Source organism: Herpailurus yagouaroundi, unplaced genomic scaffold, assembly GCF_014898765.1.
Source record: "Herpailurus yagouaroundi ecotype Mexico unplaced genomic scaffold, PumYag 190, whole genome shotgun sequence".
NCBI lineage: Eukaryota > Metazoa > Chordata > Mammalia > Carnivora > Felidae > Herpailurus > Herpailurus yagouaroundi.
In genome coordinates, this window is record NW_024412421.1 from 6,195,982 (window position 1) to 6,216,210 (window position 20,229).

Here is a 20,229-nt window from a genome sequence, read left to right on the forward strand (position 1 = left end):
ATACAAATTGGGCTGACTATGGCCCTCCAAGGCCTTGTTTGAGCCACCTCTTTCTTTCTGGTTACTGTTAGCCTCCGCCTAATCTCCATTCAGAATTTGAGCAAGCGTTCCAAACGTGATATGTGTTTCCTTCCATAGATGACTTTGCCTCCTTGACCGCAGTGACTGCCCAGGAAATAGGCATGTGACAGGAGCTGGGAAAGTCAGAGTTCTTTCCTGGAATCTTCCTGAAGACTAGGCACTTTTTCTCTTGTGAAACAGGAATTTCTTGGCTTGTGAAGCTCTTTTGCAATTATCACGAATGAGGTCAATGTACAGAAAGGAAGAAGATAGAGCCCTTCGTTGTTTCCAGTTACCCTAAGCCAAACACCTAAACTTCAGAGGCCATATGAACACCTCCCCCCCGCCGCCCCGCCGCCGCCCCCAAAAAAGTTACTTTGGCCCTGGCTGGTTTGAACTGAGTTCTTCAGGTAACAAATAAATGATTCCTAATGAGTGATCTCTGCAGTTTAATCTTATTGCAACTCTATCCTTATATGCTTAAAATGGGCCTTTGTTTTTTTTTTCCCTAGATGCATCAAAAGTCAAACAGTAAAAGATTAAGAAACCCCAGTGCCATATGGTTATAGACCCACATCTTATATGTCATCAAACTTCACTCTTCAAATCATGATTTTATTCTTTGAGGCTACGCATAAGTTACTGGAATCCATAAATGTTGTCCTAATTTTGTGACTGCCATTCTACACCAAAGGGTCAGTTCAAAGCAGCAGCAAAATCATACAAGAAAAGTGTTTTTTTCTGTGATGATTTCTGCTCAGCACGCAACATGGAGGTTAACCACCTGGAAAAAAGAAAAATAAACTGTAATGCTAAGCCTGAAAAGCGTATATATAACACTGTAAGAATGACTGCTCTTTTCTGTACATGTGAATAATGGAAAATGAAAAGGTTGATATGCTATCTGTTTATAAAGTGAGGGCCATCTTGCAGGCCAGGTTTGATTAAAGAATCAATCTCAATGGTCTAACTACATCATTTTAAAAAGAAATCGAAGGGCGAGAGGCAGTCACTTCTAACTTTAGAGCGGGGCACTCTGGGAATCCGCAGAGATGAATGGGATGGCTACATTAATAGCGGGCTGCTTCCCTATTGCCAAGACACCAATCTGATTGTTCAAGATAAGGAACTCTCTTTGAATGACTGATGAAGAGCAATTCTTCGTGACAGACAGAGACTTAATTTTAACCGAATAAAACTACTTGCTGAAGAGTGCAGGAGCCATTTCTGAGGTGTGAGACCGCATGGGCAATACACATTTAAGGAAGAATTTCTTTCATGTTCTTTGGCACCAAAACGACTCCCAAGAAGCCAAGTGGAGAATAATCCCTATGACAAATAGGGACTGACAAGGGCCACCACATCAAAATTCTCCTCTCTTCAACTGCCACTCATGATTGATTGACAGAGTAGAGAGTCCCTTTTGGTAGAGCCTCAAAGATAAACTTATTTTCAGTCTAATAGCCAGTAGGATTGTGTTCTAGCCTTTCTCATGATTGCTGGGCTCATACTAATATTCCATGTCCAGCAAGGACTAAGAGAAGCCTGTAAGGAAGAAAAGTAGCAGTAGGTAAGCTGTGTTTTTCATTTTTATTATAATTCTTATTAGGTATTAATTACTGTATGTTCTTAATTATGTATATATTCTTAACTGTGTGTATATTCTTAATTACATGTACATTCTTCATTGTTCCCAACGTACCTATTTTTCTTTGGATTGTGGCTGGGCCAATAAATAAGTTGCTCTCTTCTCCAATCACATAATAAGTGGTTATTGTGTTGTAGAACTGCTAGACAGGATGAAAAGTCAAAAGACAGTACCAGACTGTCTTGAGGTCTTTGAGGCAGGGGGAGGGGAAGGACTCAGAGTAGAAAGCAATGTGAAAACCTCAACAACCCCAGCCTACTTAAACATGCTTCTGCTTAAGTGGAAGAGACTGATAATTCCTAAATTTCAGTCACGTGCGTGCTAATGTGATGCGGTTTTCTTTTGCCATTTTCGCATGCCACTAGAGGTGCTATTATTTACACAATGTTTTTACGTAAAGGAAAGCAGTTACTTTTTTCCTTAAATAACCCCATAGTCAAAGGAAACTTAAAGGTCTTTACCATAAATGGTAACCTCATTTCCCATAAGTCAGTAAGTATAAAAGGAAATACACTAAAAATAAAACGATGTTATAAAATTTCAGCTACATATTTTTGCCTGCTGAAAGCTGAGACCTGCTATGTATGTGTATCGTCTCAAACCATTTTTCCTTCACCCGAAATCACCAAAGCACTGCAAATAGTATGCACCCTATAGTTAGGGAGCTACTAGTTGGAAAATAACAGCAGAAGGCATCACAAAAGGGACTGATCTCTGGGCCAGGTCACCTGCCGAGGCTTCATGAAGGGTGTAGCATCTGAGTGGAACTTGAGTAGATAGGATTGTCCTACTATTAGACCCAGGGATGGAAATGATTTTGGCATTTACAGAGAAGAGCTGAGATACAGGAACAGTATAAGTGGTGCTAACTTTGCTTTTATTATTTTACTTTCAATGATTTCTTTTTTTTTTCTTTTTTCTTTTAATATGAAATTTATTGTCCAATCGGTTTCCATACAACACCCAGTGCCCCTCCCAACAGGTGCCCTCCTCGATGCGCATCACGCACCATCCCCTCCCTCCCACCCCCCATCAACCCTCAGTTTATTCTCAGTTTTTAAGAGTCTCTTATGGTTTGCCTCCCTCCCTCTCTAACTTTTTTTTTCCTTGCCCTCCCCCATGGTCTTCTGTTAAGTTTCTCAGAATCCACATAAGAGTGAAAACATGTGGTATCGGTCTTTCTCTGACTGACTTATTTCACTTAGCATCACACTCTCCAGTTCCATCCACGTTGCTACAAAGGGCCAGATTTCATTCTTTCTCATTGCCAAGTAGTATTCCATTGTGTATATAAACCACAATTTCTTTATCCATTCATCAGTTGATGGACATTTAGGCTCTTTCCATCATTTGGCTATTGTTGAAAGTGCTGCTATAAACATTGTTTATATGTTTATAACATAACTCCTGTACCCAAAGCCCATGTTTTCTACTGCACACTATGTTTCCAGTGAAAGCATGAAATGAAAGCCATGGGCCGTCTTGGGAAATTCCCCTCAAAGGACTCTGTAATGGGAGTTAGGAACACAGAAGAGGTGAATGGAGCCTCTCCTTTGCTAAGACTCTGAGCAACAGAGGCTAATAAGACCCGGGTAGATGTGCTGGTGCCCCAGCATTTCCTTCCCTTCTGGAATATTGTAGTTTGTCCTTCAGTAATGGAAACAACAGTTTCACGTTGGGCCTCCCACCTCTGAAACTGGAAAATATCAACTGTGCGTATCAGCAGCATCAGTGACCAAAAGTTGACCTTGCTGAGTTAATCAGTAGAGAAACTAATCAGTTGGAAAAATGCAAATTTGTTTTCTGCGCAGAGTTGGAAACTCATTACACTGAACCACTCCTTAAATTAAGTTCCGAGTAGTGACTCAAAATCTGGGTCAGATAAGGAACAATGTAAGGCTGCAATAATCAGACTCGAGAGCGGTAGCACTCTCTAAATCCTATCATTTAAGGTATTTATATTAATTTCTCATTAGGCTCCTTAACTGCATCTGCAGCACAGAAAATGGCCAACTCGGTTCGGATTAGATTGTTTTTTCTGGCTATTACATATTTATATGAACGGACATTTTCTGTAATGCATTTTGGTTCGGAGTTTGAACGGCGCACCTGCCCCTTTAGTCCAACTGTCAACCTTAAGCAACTTCATCTTTCTAAATAAACAGTGGGTTGCCATAGCAATACAGTACCTGGGTCGCAAGATTCCAGAGGTGAACATCTCATGGGCTAACCTCATCGCTTGTTCCTTGGAACCTCAGGGGAACCACGTCTGAGAAACCTGAACTGTGTTGTTGCTGTTGTTTTCCAAAAAGTCAGTTATGATTTAAAAGCAGTGGTTATCACTGAGTACCCCAGTGGGACAAATTGGTAACGGCACTCCAGTTCCTTTACTTACCATCCCCCAAACGGTCAAGCGGCTTCAGGAAAAATGACACTGTCCCTCTGCACTTTTGCTAACTTCCCTTCCAGGTTGCCTTGGAAAACTCTGTGCCCATCAACTCAGAAGACACCTGCTACAAAGTGTCCCTGATGGAGAGAGCACTTCACAAAATCCGGAGTATGTGCAGGAAGAGATCCTCTAATTCAGCCCCCTGTCTTGTGGTTTAATAATCACCAACAGGATAGAAGTGTCTAGAATTTAAATCCAAAATGCCTTAGGATTCAAAAGGAAGATTATTTTGACTAACACATTTCGTTTCTTTACGCCCCTACTATGTTCCTGGCATAAGGTCAAATTGTTGGAAGTTGAAAACTTAATTGGACACAATACATCAAAAAGCTACTGATGTAGCAGGCAAGGCAGATACATTGTTACCTAATAGAGACATGAGTGCTATTATAGAAGTATCTACAAAGGAGGGGCAAGAATAGTACGGTTTTGTCTCTCTCCCCTAAAAGTCTTAAAACTAACAAAACTTAGGTAAGTCTGTTTAACCTGAAGAAACGATAATGGGGGAGGGAGGCTGTGGATATCATTTGCTATCTTCGGATAGCTGAGGAGCTACCCCAGAGAAGGTGGAATAGTATTTCTTTGAGTAGCTTAACAAAGCATATCTGGTTAAATATTTATAAGACCCATTTTAATTGGACAACAGAAAGAGAGTTCTGCCAGGTACGTTGTTCCCATAAGAGGCTAGCTTCATCGTGAACCACTGAGTTAGTCTATCTCTGTGCTACCAATAGCCACTCAGACATTTTTTCACCTTACTGGCCATGTTTTCTTGTCTTTGCTACAAGCTCACTTCCCTGGCAATGTCCTTTATCCTTATGTCCTGTGAAGAGACAGTCCCACTCAGCCATGTAATATCACATCACCGCACCCCACCCCAGCTTTGAGAATTCGTTCTGGATGAGACACATAACATGAGGCCAGGCAATCTTGTGCTGGCTAGCAACCAGCTGGGGGCGGTCTTTCCTGCAAATCTGAATTATGAGCCACAGAGACTGTGGTTGTTTGGGCCTGGACATGTCCGGTTCTTAGACTCACGAATTGTGGCCCTATTGGGCTGTGTAGACATAGACATCAGCAGCTCAAAGAGAAGCCACCAAGAAAAAAAGGTGTGACAAACCACACGGGCACTGAGGGTGAGAGACAGGACCTAGCAGCCCCTAAAACTGAGGGCAGGGCTTTGATTTGCACTGGCTTCTAATTTCTATTTCCCACGGAGCTGGCTGGACTCTCAGTTTTCTTGTCAAATCCTTAATATAAGCCTCCTTTTTTGAATTAGCTTCAGTATGTTTCTGTTCTGTGCGAACAATGATCCCTATTAGAACATTAACAAATATAAACAAGCTTATATTTCTCTATCAAGAATGAAGCCAGCAACCTGAACCAAAACGATACTTTAATTAAATGTTGACACCTGGATTTTGTTGTTATTAACATTATTCTATTATCTTCTTTTTTCTTTGTTCTTACACATGGAGAATAGTTTGAGAGGACCCAAGAATGCTGGGATCAAAATCAATTCCCCCTAGAATTGTGGAATTATTTGTCTATTACTGTTAGAATTTTCATACTATAGATGAGACATTTGGTGCCAGACTGATTCTCCTTCCTTTATGGTCACCATACTGTTTCTGTATGACTCAAGAATTTCTTGGGGTGCCTGGGTGGCTCAGTCGGTTGGGCGTCTGACTTCAGCTCAGGTCATGATCTCACACTTCCGTGAGTTCAAGTCCCGCATCTGACTCTGTGCTGACAGCTCAGAGCCTGGAGCCTGCTTCAAATTCTGTGTCTTCCTCTCTCTCTGCCCCTCCCCTGTTCTCTCTCTCTCTCTCAAAAATAATGAATAAAGATTAAAATAAATTAAAAAAAAAAAAGAATTTCTGGGGCACCTGGGTGGCTCAGTCAGTTGAGTGTCTGACTTCGGCTCAGGTGATGATCTCATAGTTCATGGGTTCGAGCCCCACATCAGGCTCTATGCTGCCACGTGCTCAGAGCCTGGAGCCTGTTTCCGATTCTGTGTCTCCCTCTCTCTCTGTCCCTCCCCCGCTCATGCTTTGTCTCACTCTGTTTCTCACAAATAAATAAATGTAAAAAAAATTGTTTAAAAAAATAATAAAAAAAGAATTTCTTCCTCTGATGTATTATCACTTAAAAAAAAATGTCATCCTCCTCTTGTTTTCTCTTCTGTAATGTCCATTAGACATCCCATCTCTTAGATTTATCCTGTGTTTCCTCTCTTTCATCCAGAATTTTAATGTTTGTCTTTGGCTCTGCACTTCGAACGAATGTCTTGTGCTAGCGTATCAGTCTGCTATTTCACTGTTCAGCTACTTAGTGTCTGTGATCTATTATTAATTTTGGTCAACATTTACTTTCTATGAACTCTTTCTTGCCCACCCAGGACTCCTTTTCTTTTTAAGCACATGATGCTCTTACTTTTCAAAGTTATTATGCAATCATAAAAAGATTCATAGTTTAGGGGCACCGGGGTGGCTCAGTCAGTTAAGCGTCCGACTTCTGCTAGGATCATGATCTCATGGTTTGAGAGTTCGAGCCCTGCGTGGGGCTCTGTGCTGACAGCTCGGAGCCTGGAGCCAGACTTGGATTCTGTGTCTCCCTCTCTCTGTCCCTCCCCCACTCATGCTCTGTCTCTCTCTCTCTCTCTTTCTCTCAAAATTAATAAACATAAAAAAAAGATTTTTAAAAAATAAAATAAAAAAGAAGATTTGTAGTTTACAAGTTAACTTTTACCCCTGTTTCCTCCATCAGGCCCATTTAGTAGGGGACCAGGAGTGGTGTATATTCAGATCCATGAAAACCCACTTGACTCTTCTGCCCATACAGAGTGTGAAAATAAGTAAGTAAGTAAGTAAATAAATAAATAAACAAATAAAAGAAATAAAAATGAGATTAGCCCCTCCTTGGCAGAAATGGGAGACAATGCAGAGCACTGAATGGGGTGATGTGAAGAGAGTCTCATTCTAAGATTTTGGCTCCCACTGAGTATCGGAGCCTAAATGTAACCCATGTAAAGTGACAGAGCGGAGCAAAGCAGTAGAAGACACCAGAAGGGAGTGGAGTATATCCGTTCAGTTGAAAGGGTAAAAACTAAGCAATGTATAAACAATTCCTGCCAACCTAGAATGTTATATCTTGCTAACTTTTCACTCAAACAGGAAGCCAAAATAAGTACATTTTCAGATACACAAAGAGAATTTGTAAGGAGATGTTCTCTATAAAATAATTATTAGCAGACATGCTACAAGGGGGCTTTAAAGCCTCAGTCCCCAAAACAGTATGCCTACTAATTATGGCTTTAGTGAGTATGATCTCTAGCCAGTTATATATACATACATATTACATAAAGCTATAAATCCGTATGTATATATATGTCCACATGTATGTATATGTGCATACGTGTGCATAGACTTATGCGTGTCTATTCGTGTGCATGCATGTGTGTGCACGCGCGTGTGTATGCAATTGTGTTGTTTATATAAGAAACAAGGGAGAGCTGAAGAAAATAAGGCAAAATGTTCACATTGGTTAGATGGTATCAGGTATGGTGTTCCCTCTTTTCTCTGTTTGAAATATTCCATATTAGGGGCAACTCAGTCGGTTAAGCATCTGACTTCAGCTCAGGTCATGATCTCACAGTTCGTGGGTTCGAGCCCCACATCAAGCTCTGTGCTGACAGCCCAGAGCCTGGAACTTGTTTCAGATTCCATGTCTCCCTCTCTCTCTGCCCCTTCCCTGCTCATACTCTGTCTCTCTCTGACTCTCAACAATAAATAAATGTTTAAAAAAAAAAAAAAAAGAAATGTTCCATATTAAATATATTTTTTAATAATTTTGAAACAGAAGGTCAATGAACTGGACTTGTACATGAGCGTAGACTTCAGGCATCTGAAAATACCAGCAGCTCTTCTCTCCTGAGCTCATCAGCCCATTGGCGTCAGAGCTGTGTTTTATGCACATCATGTTAATGCTGTCTACTGTGGACTGTTAAAAAAAAAAAAAAGACATTTTTATAATCAGCCATGGGTCTTTGAAAAATATTTTCCCTCCAAGGGGCGCCTGGGTGGCTCAGTTCAGTTGAGGGTCTGACTCTTGATTTCAGCTCAGGTCGTAATCCCGAGTCCCGCATCAGGCTGCATGCTGAGCGTTGGGCCTGCTTAAGATTCTCTCTCCCTCTCCCTCTCCCTCTCCCTCTCCCTCTCTCTCTCTCTCTCTCTCTCTCTGTCCCTCCCCCACTCATGCTAGCTCCCTCCCTCTCTCTCTCTCTCAAATATATATGTATGTATACATATACATACATATGTGTGCATATATATACATATATGCATATATGTGTGTGTATATATATGTGTATATATATGTGTGTATATATGTGTATATATATATGTGTATATATGTGTGTGTATATATATATATATGTTTTCCCTCTGTTTGAATTTAGCTTTGTTCGAATTGCCTTTTCATTTTGGGGAAAAGACTGTGTTTGGCAGGATTGTCACAGGAGGGTGGTGAGAGAAAGGCATGTGATGTGCTGTCTCCCCTGGTGAAGGGGGACTATCTGTAGCAGTCTCTTTCCTTGGATTCATAAATGGATTTCTGCCTCATCTTGCAGTAAATCTGAGACCAAAAGAATTCATAGGGCCTCCTAATGCACGTAATGTGGCATGACTGATGAAATGTGGCAGGGCACAACCCAATACCTAGTTTTCTGAAAACCACGCTGAAATGAACCATCCTGGCCAGAAAGTTAAAACAATACACAGACTTGAACAACCACCAAAGTTATTTTCCTTGATTCAGTCATTTTCTCGGGCACTTTGCAATTTGGATTACAAAGCACTATCTGTGTATTTTCTGATGGCGGGTGACAGCTACTGTTTATTCCCAGAAACTCAAATTAATGGTTTTGTTAAATCGACTTTCACCACGGCACATATAAGTCATCCCCTGGGGATCTGTCTAACGGTCTAAGCTGGTTTCATGTACTTCGAAATGAGTGCTCTTAAGCAAACAGCAAGAAAATTGGTTACCTGAATCTTGAAAGTCAATTGAGGCTCTGTCTGCAAGGACATAGGAGGGTCAGAAGAAATAGGTATAAAATAAGAACCAACTTCATTGGCCCTTCCCTAGTATAACAATCATGTCAGTAAAATGGACCAGTGACTCTAAGACAAGGGAAAGCCTGGAATTACGAAGGCTCTGGTTCCAGTTTGGTTCTTTCCCTTGGTCTCTCTCGGCCTCAGTTGTCCCGTCTGTAACCCTGGAGTCCAGCTTCCTGCTTCGTGATTCCACAGGCGAGGATGAAATGAAATTGCAGGCGTGAAAATGTTTTGTAGATGGTAAAACACCGTCTCTGTATAAGGGATCAGACTGACTTCCAGATAGTTGCATTTCTTGCTTTTCAACCTGGTGGTTTGGGCTCAGCGAAGACAACAGACTGAATCACATCTGACTTCTCAGGGTCTGAGAGTGTCCTGTCAGATGAGCATAACCATCCTAAATCGAGCACCTTCTAAAGCTGTTCTGAGAAGCACATGAGAACATAGATGCAAGATCACATTGCAAACTTAAAGAGATGGGATAAATAGCAAGCGTGGTTATTTTTGCTGAGCATTCTCACTGCCTTTCTAAACAAGCAACCTTCTGTAAATGGTGAAAGAGGCAAAGAAATGCCAGCTCTGAGCGGCAATGCCCCAGGAACCGATGGGGAGGGCTCATCATGTAGGTCAGATTTGCCTCCATTAGTTGGATACTTCAAGTAGAAACCATGTCGTTGTTGTTTTCTTGCCTTGATTCTATCTGAATCACTTGGAAAATTGCCTCTGTTCTTGATTTCCTTTTCTCTTGGGCATTCTGAAATGGAGCTGTTAAACCACATAGGCCATGACTTGGGGATTCTAAAGCGTACAGGTAAAGGAAACTGTAGAAGCTCAATTAAGTAATGACAAATGTCTTATTTAGGGAGAAAGTGATGTGTTCTCTTAGGCTATAGAAGGTCCCCCAATACTGGCCTGCCTAAAACATCTAAAATCAATCTCATATGCTCAAAGATCATAAGAAGGAACACAAGGGCGTTATATCAAAACCATAGGCCTGCTTTAAGTGCTTGAAAACTAAAAAAGAAAAGCCCAGTTTGACAAGGATTGGATTCGGATTCAAATAAAGACTTGTGAGAGCAATGGAGCGGCAGGAGTACAAGGTTAGCCATCACTGGCCTGGGGGGAGACACCTAACTTTCACATTTGTTTATTCTCCAGTGACATGGAGATACTACTCCAGGACCTTGTCCTTTGCTGAACAAAACTGTAGATGGGAACGTGGCTTGAAAAGCACAGAGCCCGGTGGAAATGCAAGCTATCTTGGTTATACTGGAATACAACCCAAGCTGGTTCTCCTCTTCTACTCCGTGCTGGCCGTCGAGGTAATAAAATCTTCACATGCAAAAGCAAAATTTCATGCCCTTCCCCTACCCCCCTCCCAATGTATTGGCAATATTTTGTGTGCTCTAACATAGGGCCTTCAACCCAGTGTCCACAGTCCCAGGGGAGGTCTGGGATTCACTTCAAGAAGATCTCTGTTTCCTCTAAGATTGTATCATATATGCGCGTTTATTTATATGTAGACGTAGTCAATGTGCGTGTGCGCGTTTGCACGTGCAAGCACGGGTGGGTGTGAGTACACAAAGAGTACATATATTTCATCAAAATGCCAAAGAGATCCATGACCCAATCACTTCCTCTTCGTGAGAGGCATTATCTCCGCTCCGTTGTTACACATCACCTGCATAATCTGTATCTCATTGTCATCGTTCCCATTTTCAAACGGAAGGGAGACCCGCAATATATTTAAACCCAACAGTCTTATCTCGGACAGCATCTCCCCTAAAGGCATCTATTCCTGCAAAGCTTGCCATTGAAGTTTCTATTTTGTTTGCTCTCCTCCTGGGGCAGGCATTGAAATATTGATATTTCGATTAAGTTTGGGAGCGTGACTCTGAAGGCCAAGGTCCAAAGATGGCAACAAGAAGGTTTGCCGTTTTGATAAATCCTGATACATTCTTTGATGGAAAAACAATGGTAACATGTTCAGCAGGAAAAGTAGCACACTACAAGTTTGATGGCCAAAGCCGCCTTGCGGCAGACGGGGCAGTAGCCAATTCCTTTCTCTCCACTGACTTATTGCCTAGTTGGTTGAGAGCTTCCTGATAAAACTCAGAACGTTACGGTATTGCCAGTGACAGCAACGCGCCCTCCACCGTGCTATTGCTGCGGGATCATCAGGAGGACGGATGCTCTATCACAAGCAAGCCCAAACCAAATCTGAGAAAGCACTGCATTTGGTTCATGAGTTCTCAGCTCAATTTTAATGAAGTTCATATTCTCCCAGTGTCACATCAATGATAGCTAAGTTTCCTTTACTTCTTAAATTCTGGGATCGCCATGCTTCTTACAAAGAGGTAGATGTTTGTTTCTGTTAGCCACTTGGTACATAATTCATTTTTGTAAGCCCAGGCTGATTGCCATGGAAGCAGCTGAGCCCAAACCAACCCAGGGCTTGAAACATAATGATATCGAAGATCTAACCGACAGCAAAGTGAGTATTTCTTGTTCTTGATCACAATAATCAAAGTAGACCTTGCCAAGGTTCTGTGAGGTAAAAAGGGCTGGAGAAAATATCACCGCCTGGTCTTTTTTTCCTTTTGCGGGGAGGAAGGTTCAAAAGCAAACCCCTTAACTCTTCCTAAGCAGTGTGTAAATGCCCTAAAAACTTTATCCCTTAGCGCAATGGAATTTTTCAACGATTTTACAGCATTTTTGCGCATTCAGTATTATTTGCAATTGGTATACTTTATATTTCACAAAAAGTAGTAAGCTTTTTTTTTTCCTTTTAAATCTTCCACAGAACTCTTTTCGTCACCAACTCACATGTAGGATTATTTTTAAAAAGAAATGGGAGGGTGGTGGTGAATAATTTGCATTAAAACTTAATATATCAACCTTCCATCCAGTATCTCTAAACAGATGACTAACACAACTTTTAAAACAGCAAACAAATCCCCTAGAAACAGAATTTGTACATATACCTGGCAATCAATAAAGAGGAAACAATATAAAAGTGTGCCCAGTCATTTATTTCTTAAGTTCCTTCATGTGTGTTGGTGTTTGGTGTGTAAATAGGGCGGTTTGTTGTGGAAATAGGACCAATGTGGATTGAATTCACAGCGCAAATAGCAAACAAATGGTCATTTTCACATGTAATGCTTAATCCTGGTATTTCTTTTCTTTACATGAAAATGTATATGCATGTGTCTACACACATAAATTTACTTATGTATTCACAGACACATAGATAGGATATTTTAATCTGGAATCTCCTTCTGCTTTCATTTACAACCAAAAAAGTTGAGGTAACAACTCAAGTTTAAATATCAGATTTCCACAGCCAAAATGCAAACAGCAAGTGGGTTAAAGATTGCTTCCTGCATGCATTTGCCTCCAAAGCATTTTATCTAGAGCTGACCCCATTGGCCGAAATCGTCTTCTCTTGTTCATTGGACTTGATTTGGTGTGCCACCTGTCTCTTGTTTGTCTATAGATTAGCACAAAAATGTCATTGCAAACTAAGTGAATAGGGCGCAGCCTCAGCACCTGCCACTTTTAAAACTCTTTAGAAGATTCCCTTGTTTATTTTGTAAGCACCCAGGGGGGCACTTAAATAACTGCATTGAAACAAACAATGCTGGTGATGATTAAGGAGGCTTTTCACATGAAAATTCACTTCAGAAAAATGTTTTGCAGATGTACTGAAGAAAACTGTATCACTAAGAACCACTCAAAATACTTTGGTGGACCAAAACACCTTTATATTTCTCCTGGCAGCCTGCCAAGTTCACTGCCAGCTTGAAAAGAATTCTATAGCTGGAGGCTAGAGCAGAAACTGCAATGATTTAAAAGAGAATTGGCTACAGTAAGAACGATAATGCCCTATATCGTTAAAATGCAACTGGCATCTTAGCCTCCCTACAGCTCTTTGAAAATGTGCTTACTCTTCAACTATTTACAAGGAAAAATGCGGAGACAATTGAAATCACAGGAAATAAAAATTATTTTAAAGGACTGAGAAGTATTTGCCAAATGATTTATCAGTGGTGCTTATAAAATAATAACGTGTTCTCAACTGTTAAATGAGTAAGAAACCCATGCAGAAATTCTGCTCATTATGAAACTCACCCATCAGGCATAAACCATTTTCATGATGTCCTAAATTAATTAATGCAGACTGTAAACACAAAATCAGTTGGCTTAAAATGAAGATGTAAACACAAACAGACAATGTCCTGATGTCATTGGTTTATCTTAGCATGTAACAGAAATAATGATATCTTTGGTAACTTTTCTTCTCCGGGTGATTTTGGAGAACTATGATTCGGTCTGGCAAGCTAAGAGAAATCACAGGAAGTCCACGAACCAGAGTGAAAGGGATCTCCTGGGTGTTGGAACAGAAAACCAAGAGAAGTATCTATCTAGTGGCTCAGATTTATAGGAAGCAGCAAGGACATGCCTTTAAACTTAGGGCTCAACCCACTGTATGACACCACTTATTTCTTCCTTACGTGAGAATGAGTAGAATTCTCCTTTCAGTTGGGTCCATACGCGTCCCCATTAAATTTGCGCTCGTGAATACACGCAGGTCAATGGGAAAGTCTGGAGTAATTTGCTAAAAACTCAACATAGGAAGTGGGGGGAGGAAGTGCTCAGGTTAGCACACCAATCCCTCACTGTGTGCCAAAATTTAAATAAGTTACACATGGTACCTGGCCTCAGGGGGCTTAATGCACCAGGGGAAACAGGTGCATAAATGCGTATTAGCAGCCAATGTGAAAAAGTACTCTCATGGAAGTATGTATCAAGTGCAGTGGGAATATCAGAGAGGGTATATTTTCTAAAAATCTAAGTGTATAATCAGCCAGACCTGTAAGAGTGAGGGCTTTTGGTAATTTCAACCCAAACGCCAACAGCCAAGCTCTTCCCCACTATCAAAAGAAAATGAATGGCCAGTTATACCTTCTTCCCCCACTGTGGAAAGAAAGACTCACCTGTCTTTCTTGAAAGACATGAAAAGTAATGACTGAAATAACTAACCCCAGGGAATTTAATTCAACTATTTGAACTAAATAGTTTACTATTCCATTTTCTCCTGATGATTCCATGCCCCATCAATGTGCTGAATCTGTATTATGGGCTGGATTCACCTCCTGAGTTCCAGATCCTTAAGTTTGACTTCCTTCCTAATCTTTCTAGATGCCTCTCTGGCAGCTCCAGCTCAACATGTTCCCAGATGAACTCATCATCTCTCATAATTTCCCTAAACCTGAACCCATCTTCCGTTAAGTATCCACACAGTTGTCCAAGTCCAAACCTGGCGCATCATTCCTGTCTTCCCTTTCTCTGTGATTCCCACTCATATCCAATCAATCTGTTGAATCCAGTCTGTTGATTCTAGTCTCTTAGCTACAGATTCTAGATTATATGGATTGTATGGATTATAGCTACAATCCAGTCTGTTGGCTACAACTTATACATTGAATGTGTGTTGAGATCCTAACCTCCAATGTGATAGTATTAGGCAGTAGAGCCTTTGGGAAGTAATTAGGTCATGAGGGCGGAGCGCTCGCTCACCAATGGGAATAGTGTCCTTATAAGAAGAAACATTGAGAGTGATGATGTCTCTCTCAACCATGGGAAGATGCAATAGGATGGCCATTGGCAAACCAGGAAGTAGGCCCTCACCAGACATTGGATCTGCCAGCACCTTGATCTTGGACTTCCCAGACTCCAGAATTGTGAGGAATAACTATTGGTTGTTTAATTCATGTGGTCTACGGTATTCTGTTGTAGCAGCTCTAACTGCCTAAGATACCATGCCTTTCAAACACATTCACTTGCCTCCATTCCCTCTCCGACACCCTACGTCAGAGCACCATTGTCTTTCACTAGATTGCCCCAGTGGTCTTCCAACTTAATTCTCAACTGCTACCTTGTCCACCCATAAATAAATCTACGGTAGCCAAAATGGTCTTTCTGCATTGAAATTTTGGTTTCTGCCCTGCCCTGCTTGAAACTTTACAAAGGCTGCCTGCTGGCCACATGACAAAGCCTAACCTCCTTATTGGGACTTAAAACAGGTACATCATAATCTGGCTCCTAAATATCTCCTCCAGGTTCGTCTCTCCCCGGCATCAACGCACACTCCAGAATAATCAAGTCTTGTAATTTCGCCAGAGCATCACTGCCAGAAAAGTCCTTCTCCCCTCTCGCTGCCTAACTCCTGGTCCTTCAGATCCAGTAAAGCTAGTACCTCTTTCAGGAACTCTGCTGCTACCCCAATAGATGCCCCAGGTCATAGCTGACCAATTGCCATAGGCCAGCGCATACCAAGATCTCTTACATATGTCACTTCTTTTAAATGACCCACTTAAGGACTGTTAGCAGCAAGTCCTATACCCTGGACTTGGTTCTTGAATTCAGCCAAGAAAGAATCCAGAGCTAAACTCTTAAGCAAGCAAGCGTTTAATAGCAGTCAGAGCAAAAGCACAATCTCAAAGAGGAAGAGAGGAAGGCCCCAAAGGTGGTAACTGTGCTCAGGGTCCGGGTTATCTTTTTTTCTTTTCTTGTTTTTTTTTTTTGTTTGTTTGTTTTTATAAATGTTTATTTACTTATTTTGAAACACAGAACACACAGATACAAGTGGGGGGGGGGCAGGCAGAAAGAGAGGAGAGAGAGAGAATCCCAAGCAGGTTCTGCACTGTCAGCACACAGCTAGACATGGGGTTCAATCTCATGAACTGTGACGTCATGACCTGAGCTGAAGTCAAGAGTCAGACACTTAACCGACTGAGCCACCCAGGTGCCCCATGGTTGTCTTGTTTTTTATACCTGCATTGGTTATGAGTCATAGCTAGGGTGGTCTCTGATTGAGGTTACGTCCAGTCACCAAAGGGATTCTTCCTATGGGTGTGGAGGGGGAGTTTTTGGCCCTATGTGGTCCTTGTTGGAATTGTCATGGCAGCCTTCCCCCTGTGAATGGAAGGCGGAGAGGTCAAAACCACAATGTAAATGCATTATAATGAAGCAATAGGCTACTTTAGGGCAGCAGTTATAGGGAAGGGTGAATGTATGTTCCCCAGAGTTTTCCCCAGCTATTTGTGTTTAGGAGGTCATTGACAGTTTCCACATTTTTCAACTGTGGGACAGTCCAGTTCCCTGCTCATACCTAGCTGACTGCATACTCTATCCAGACTACAGTCCCTACCACATTATTACTGCCTCCAAATCAAGTCAGGGACTATGTCTTATTTTCACTTGTATCTCTAGTTCCTAGCAGAGTTATGAGCACCTAGTAGGTGGTGATGAGGTTTATTCTGGTGTTGAACAAACACATGCAACACATTGTGGGGCCTACAAAGATCTTCTTACGCAGTGTTTCATCCCACTCAGATTTTCCCCTCATTGGTTAAAATGATAGCTCGAAACATAAATATATGCATCATTGTGATAGATATAGATTAGATAGATAGATAGATAGATAGATACATGGATACATAGATAGATCTATATACATCACATTTACGTAAAAACTCTAGGGGCGCCTGGGTGGTTCAGTCGGTTAAGCGTCTGACTCTTGATTTTGGCTCAGATCATCATCTCACAGTTCGTGAGATCAAGCCTCGAGTCGGGCTCTGCACTGAGATTGTGGCACCTGCTCGGGATTCTCTCTCTCCTTTCTCTGCCCTTCCCCTGCTCATGCTCACTCTCTCTCCCTCTCAAAAATAAATAAACCTTAAAGAAAAAACTCTAGGCAAATGATAACATGGAACAGAAATGGTAAGGATGATGAGCCTTAAAACAACAAAGGACCTCAGGAACACAGAAGGAATCAATAATTCCAACATTTGACAAGAGTGGTCAAATAGAAAGAGTCTTAAAGTATTACTTTGACTGGTGACCTTGGACCTTAAGAGCCCACCACTGGAGATTGATGCTTTCAGGCTGAACATGACTCACCTAAGAATTCTTTATAAACTGTAAATACTCATAGGAGACAAGCTACATTAAGTCTCCAGACACCTAAGTGCCAATTAGCCTATGGAATAATGTTCTGTCACAGAAACCCCAGGGATGGGGATTGAGTCTAGAGAGGACAAAGGAAACTTCACCTCCTTCGTTATTGTATTCAGAAACGTTGCTAGTGAGGCCTTAAGCTTCCACACATTGGTTTTCCACAGATAGTTAGCTTATATGTATGCATATATTTATGTATGTATGTTTACAATATTATTAACTCTAGTGCCTATGCTATACTTCTCTTCGTCTCTCTGCTCCACAGATAGTCTGAATTACAAAGATATATAAAAATAAAAATTGGAGACCAACAAAAAATAAAAATTGTCTCAGTTTCATTGAGGTATAACTAAAGAACACTAAATTGTGCATATTTAAAATGTACCATTTAGGGGCGCCTGGGTGGCGCAGTCGGTTAAGCGTCCGACTTCAGCCAGGTCACGATCTCGCGGTCCGTGAGTTCGAGCCCCGCGTCGGGCTCTGGGCTGATGGCTCGGAGCCTGGAGCCTGTTTCCGATTCTGTGTCTCCCTCTCTCTCTGCCCCTCCCCCGCTCATGCTCTGTCTCTCTCTGTCCCAAAAATAAATAAACGTTGAAAAAAAAAAATTTAAAATGTACCATTTAATCGGTTTTGAAAGGTGTGCACACCTGAGAACCCATCACCCCAATCTAGAGAAGAAACATTTTTATCACCCGCAAAAGTTGCCTCGCATCCTTTTATAATCCATCCCTCTCTCCGCCCCACCCCTCTTAACCACTTGTCTGATTTCTGTCACAATAGATTGATTAGTTTGCAGTCTCTGGAGTTTTATGTAAATGGACTCCTACAGCATGCACTCTGTTTTTGCAAGGCTTATTTCACTCAGCATAAGGATTTTGAGACTCATCCATATTGTTGCATGTATTAACAAACTTTTTACGTTACCAAGTGATGACATCTTTCAAACCATTCCTTCTACCATCATAATCATTTCATGAAAGAAAAGGCATTTTAACCATCAAAAAAGGAGGAAAAATATGTATCTGCAGAAGGACGGTTGCTCTTCCGAATGAAAAATTGGCAACCCCCTGCTGACAAAGAGTGGGGTCCTGAGGCAAAATCGCATAAGCCCTGTTGCCCAGAGCCGGTCCTTCTCCTGGCCACGAAGGGGGAAGCGTTGCCCCCTCACAAAGCCCCCCTCTTCATTCAAGGAGGGAGAGAAAAGCAGATCCCTCTTGAGGCCTGTTTCCATGGTAACCGGCCAGCAATTGACAATGTGGCGGCAGTTGGGCCTCCTGAAGGGGAAAATCTTCAACAGAGACCAGGCCACTGAGAGGCCCAAGAAGGGACAGCTCATTCCCATGCCTCTTGAGGAGGCCCCAGGAATCACCGGGCTGTCCCTTTACTGGGAAAAGCCCTCGTGGGTTTCCAAAGAAATGGAGGGAGAAGGGGAAGAGAGGACCTTCTGAATCAGGCTGGCCCATGACCTGGCAGCTGTCAGGGCAGTGATGATTGCAGAAAGAGCACAGGTCCTGGACAGATGTCACCTTCGAATCAGTGCAACTTGGAACAAGTTCATTCAACTCCGTGAGGTTCGGTTGCCTCTGGAAAATTAGGCAAGATGGGGGCTTCTGCATGGAACAAGTCCTGAGGGCATCACTGAGGTCAGAGTCTGTTTGCCTGCCTTCATTCCAGTGAGCATATGCTTGCCTTCTACAATGCCCTGGGGGCCAAAAGGGCAGAGGCCGGTGTCTGTGTGTGGTGTTTTTAGTCCTGGGAGGGGTGGAGGGCAATGATATTGGGTAAATATTCCAGGTGAGTAAGGGGCTTAAATCCAGATGCTCCCTGCCCCCCATTTCTCTCCAAGACGGCTGTCAGGAAGGCCCCATGTTCCCAGCATCTGTGGCTGTATGTGAGAGCAAGAGTGTCCGTCAACTAATTTCACGCACTCTTCCCCATCCACTCCCCAGATGGTCTATCAGATCTCTGCTTGTTGATGGTCCCAGCCAATGACAGCGTCATAGCCAAGGTTAAGAACTCGGTTCTGGTGGCAGGCACACCCAGGTTCAAATCCCAGCTTTGCCTTGATAACTGGGTAGCCTTGGGTGGATTACTTAATGTTATTAAGCCTCTGTTGCTTTATAATAATAATTTACTTCATAGAGGTGCTGCAAGAATTGTCAAAATATGTAAAGTGTTTAGAAAACTGAGACTTTTTTTGGTCTGGGCAAGGTAGAAACTTTCTTGGGGTCTTTCTCACATTCAGTCCTGTCCTAGACATCCCCTCTGCTGCAACAGAGGCTGTGAGTAACCCAGCGTAGGCCTGGTGCTCTGCTTAATGGTACACACAGTGCAAGGCCAGCCATTGGACAGCTTTGAAAAGTAGAAGATCTGCATCATTCTCAACACTAACAACCCTCAGAGCTACCTGTGAAAGCCTACAAAACGCATACAACCTGTCGGAGAGTAGGTTCGCTTAGAGCAGTTATCTACTGGTTCATTTGTGATGTTCTGTTCTCAGAGATTCCCTAGGTGGCCCCAGTGTGTGACCAAGATTGAATACTATTGGTCTAGAGCAGGGGTTGACAAACAGTTCCTGTGAAGGGCCAGATGATAAATATTTTAGGCTTTGTGGGCCACAAGCTACCTTCTCCATCCCAAATTCTATCATTTTTTTTTTTTACAACCCTTTAGAAATGCAAAAACCATTCTCGGGTGTGGGCTCTACCAAAACAGGTGGTGGCCAAATTTGGTCCACAGGCCATTGCTTGTTGAGTCCTGGTCGGAAGACCTTAACCCTGGAGTTCCTGTGACCTAATGCATTTTTTGGTTTGACCCAGAATTCTATGGCCGAGTTGACCCCGCAGTCCCTTTGGCCGGCATGGCAATCCTCTGCCCTTTATTTGCCCCCTCACTCTACACCTCCAGGAAGCCACCACAGGGCTTCACTGCAG

At 42.2% G+C, this 20,229-nt stretch overlaps 2 long non-coding RNA genes across 3 annotated transcripts; both read left to right on the forward strand.

Moving 5' to 3' along the window:
- Positions 1-1,527: 1,527 nt before the first annotated feature.
- LOC121045288 (uncharacterized) lies at positions 1,528-15,499 on the forward strand. Of its 2 annotated transcripts, none has more exons than XR_005797676.1 (3): positions 1,528-1,630; positions 11,687-11,768; positions 15,397-15,499. It is a non-coding gene; the product is annotated as an uncharacterized LOC121045288 (long non-coding RNA). The 2 variants fall into 2 exon arrangements; XR_005797677.1 differs by lacking the exon at positions 1,528-1,630 and adding an exon at positions 6,872-7,014.
- Positions 3,809-4,330, forward strand: LOC121045287 (uncharacterized). The gene is made up of 2 exons (XR_005797675.1): positions 3,809-4,075; positions 4,178-4,330. It is a non-coding gene; the product is annotated as an uncharacterized LOC121045287 (long non-coding RNA).
- Positions 15,500-20,229: the final 4,730 nt, after the last annotated feature.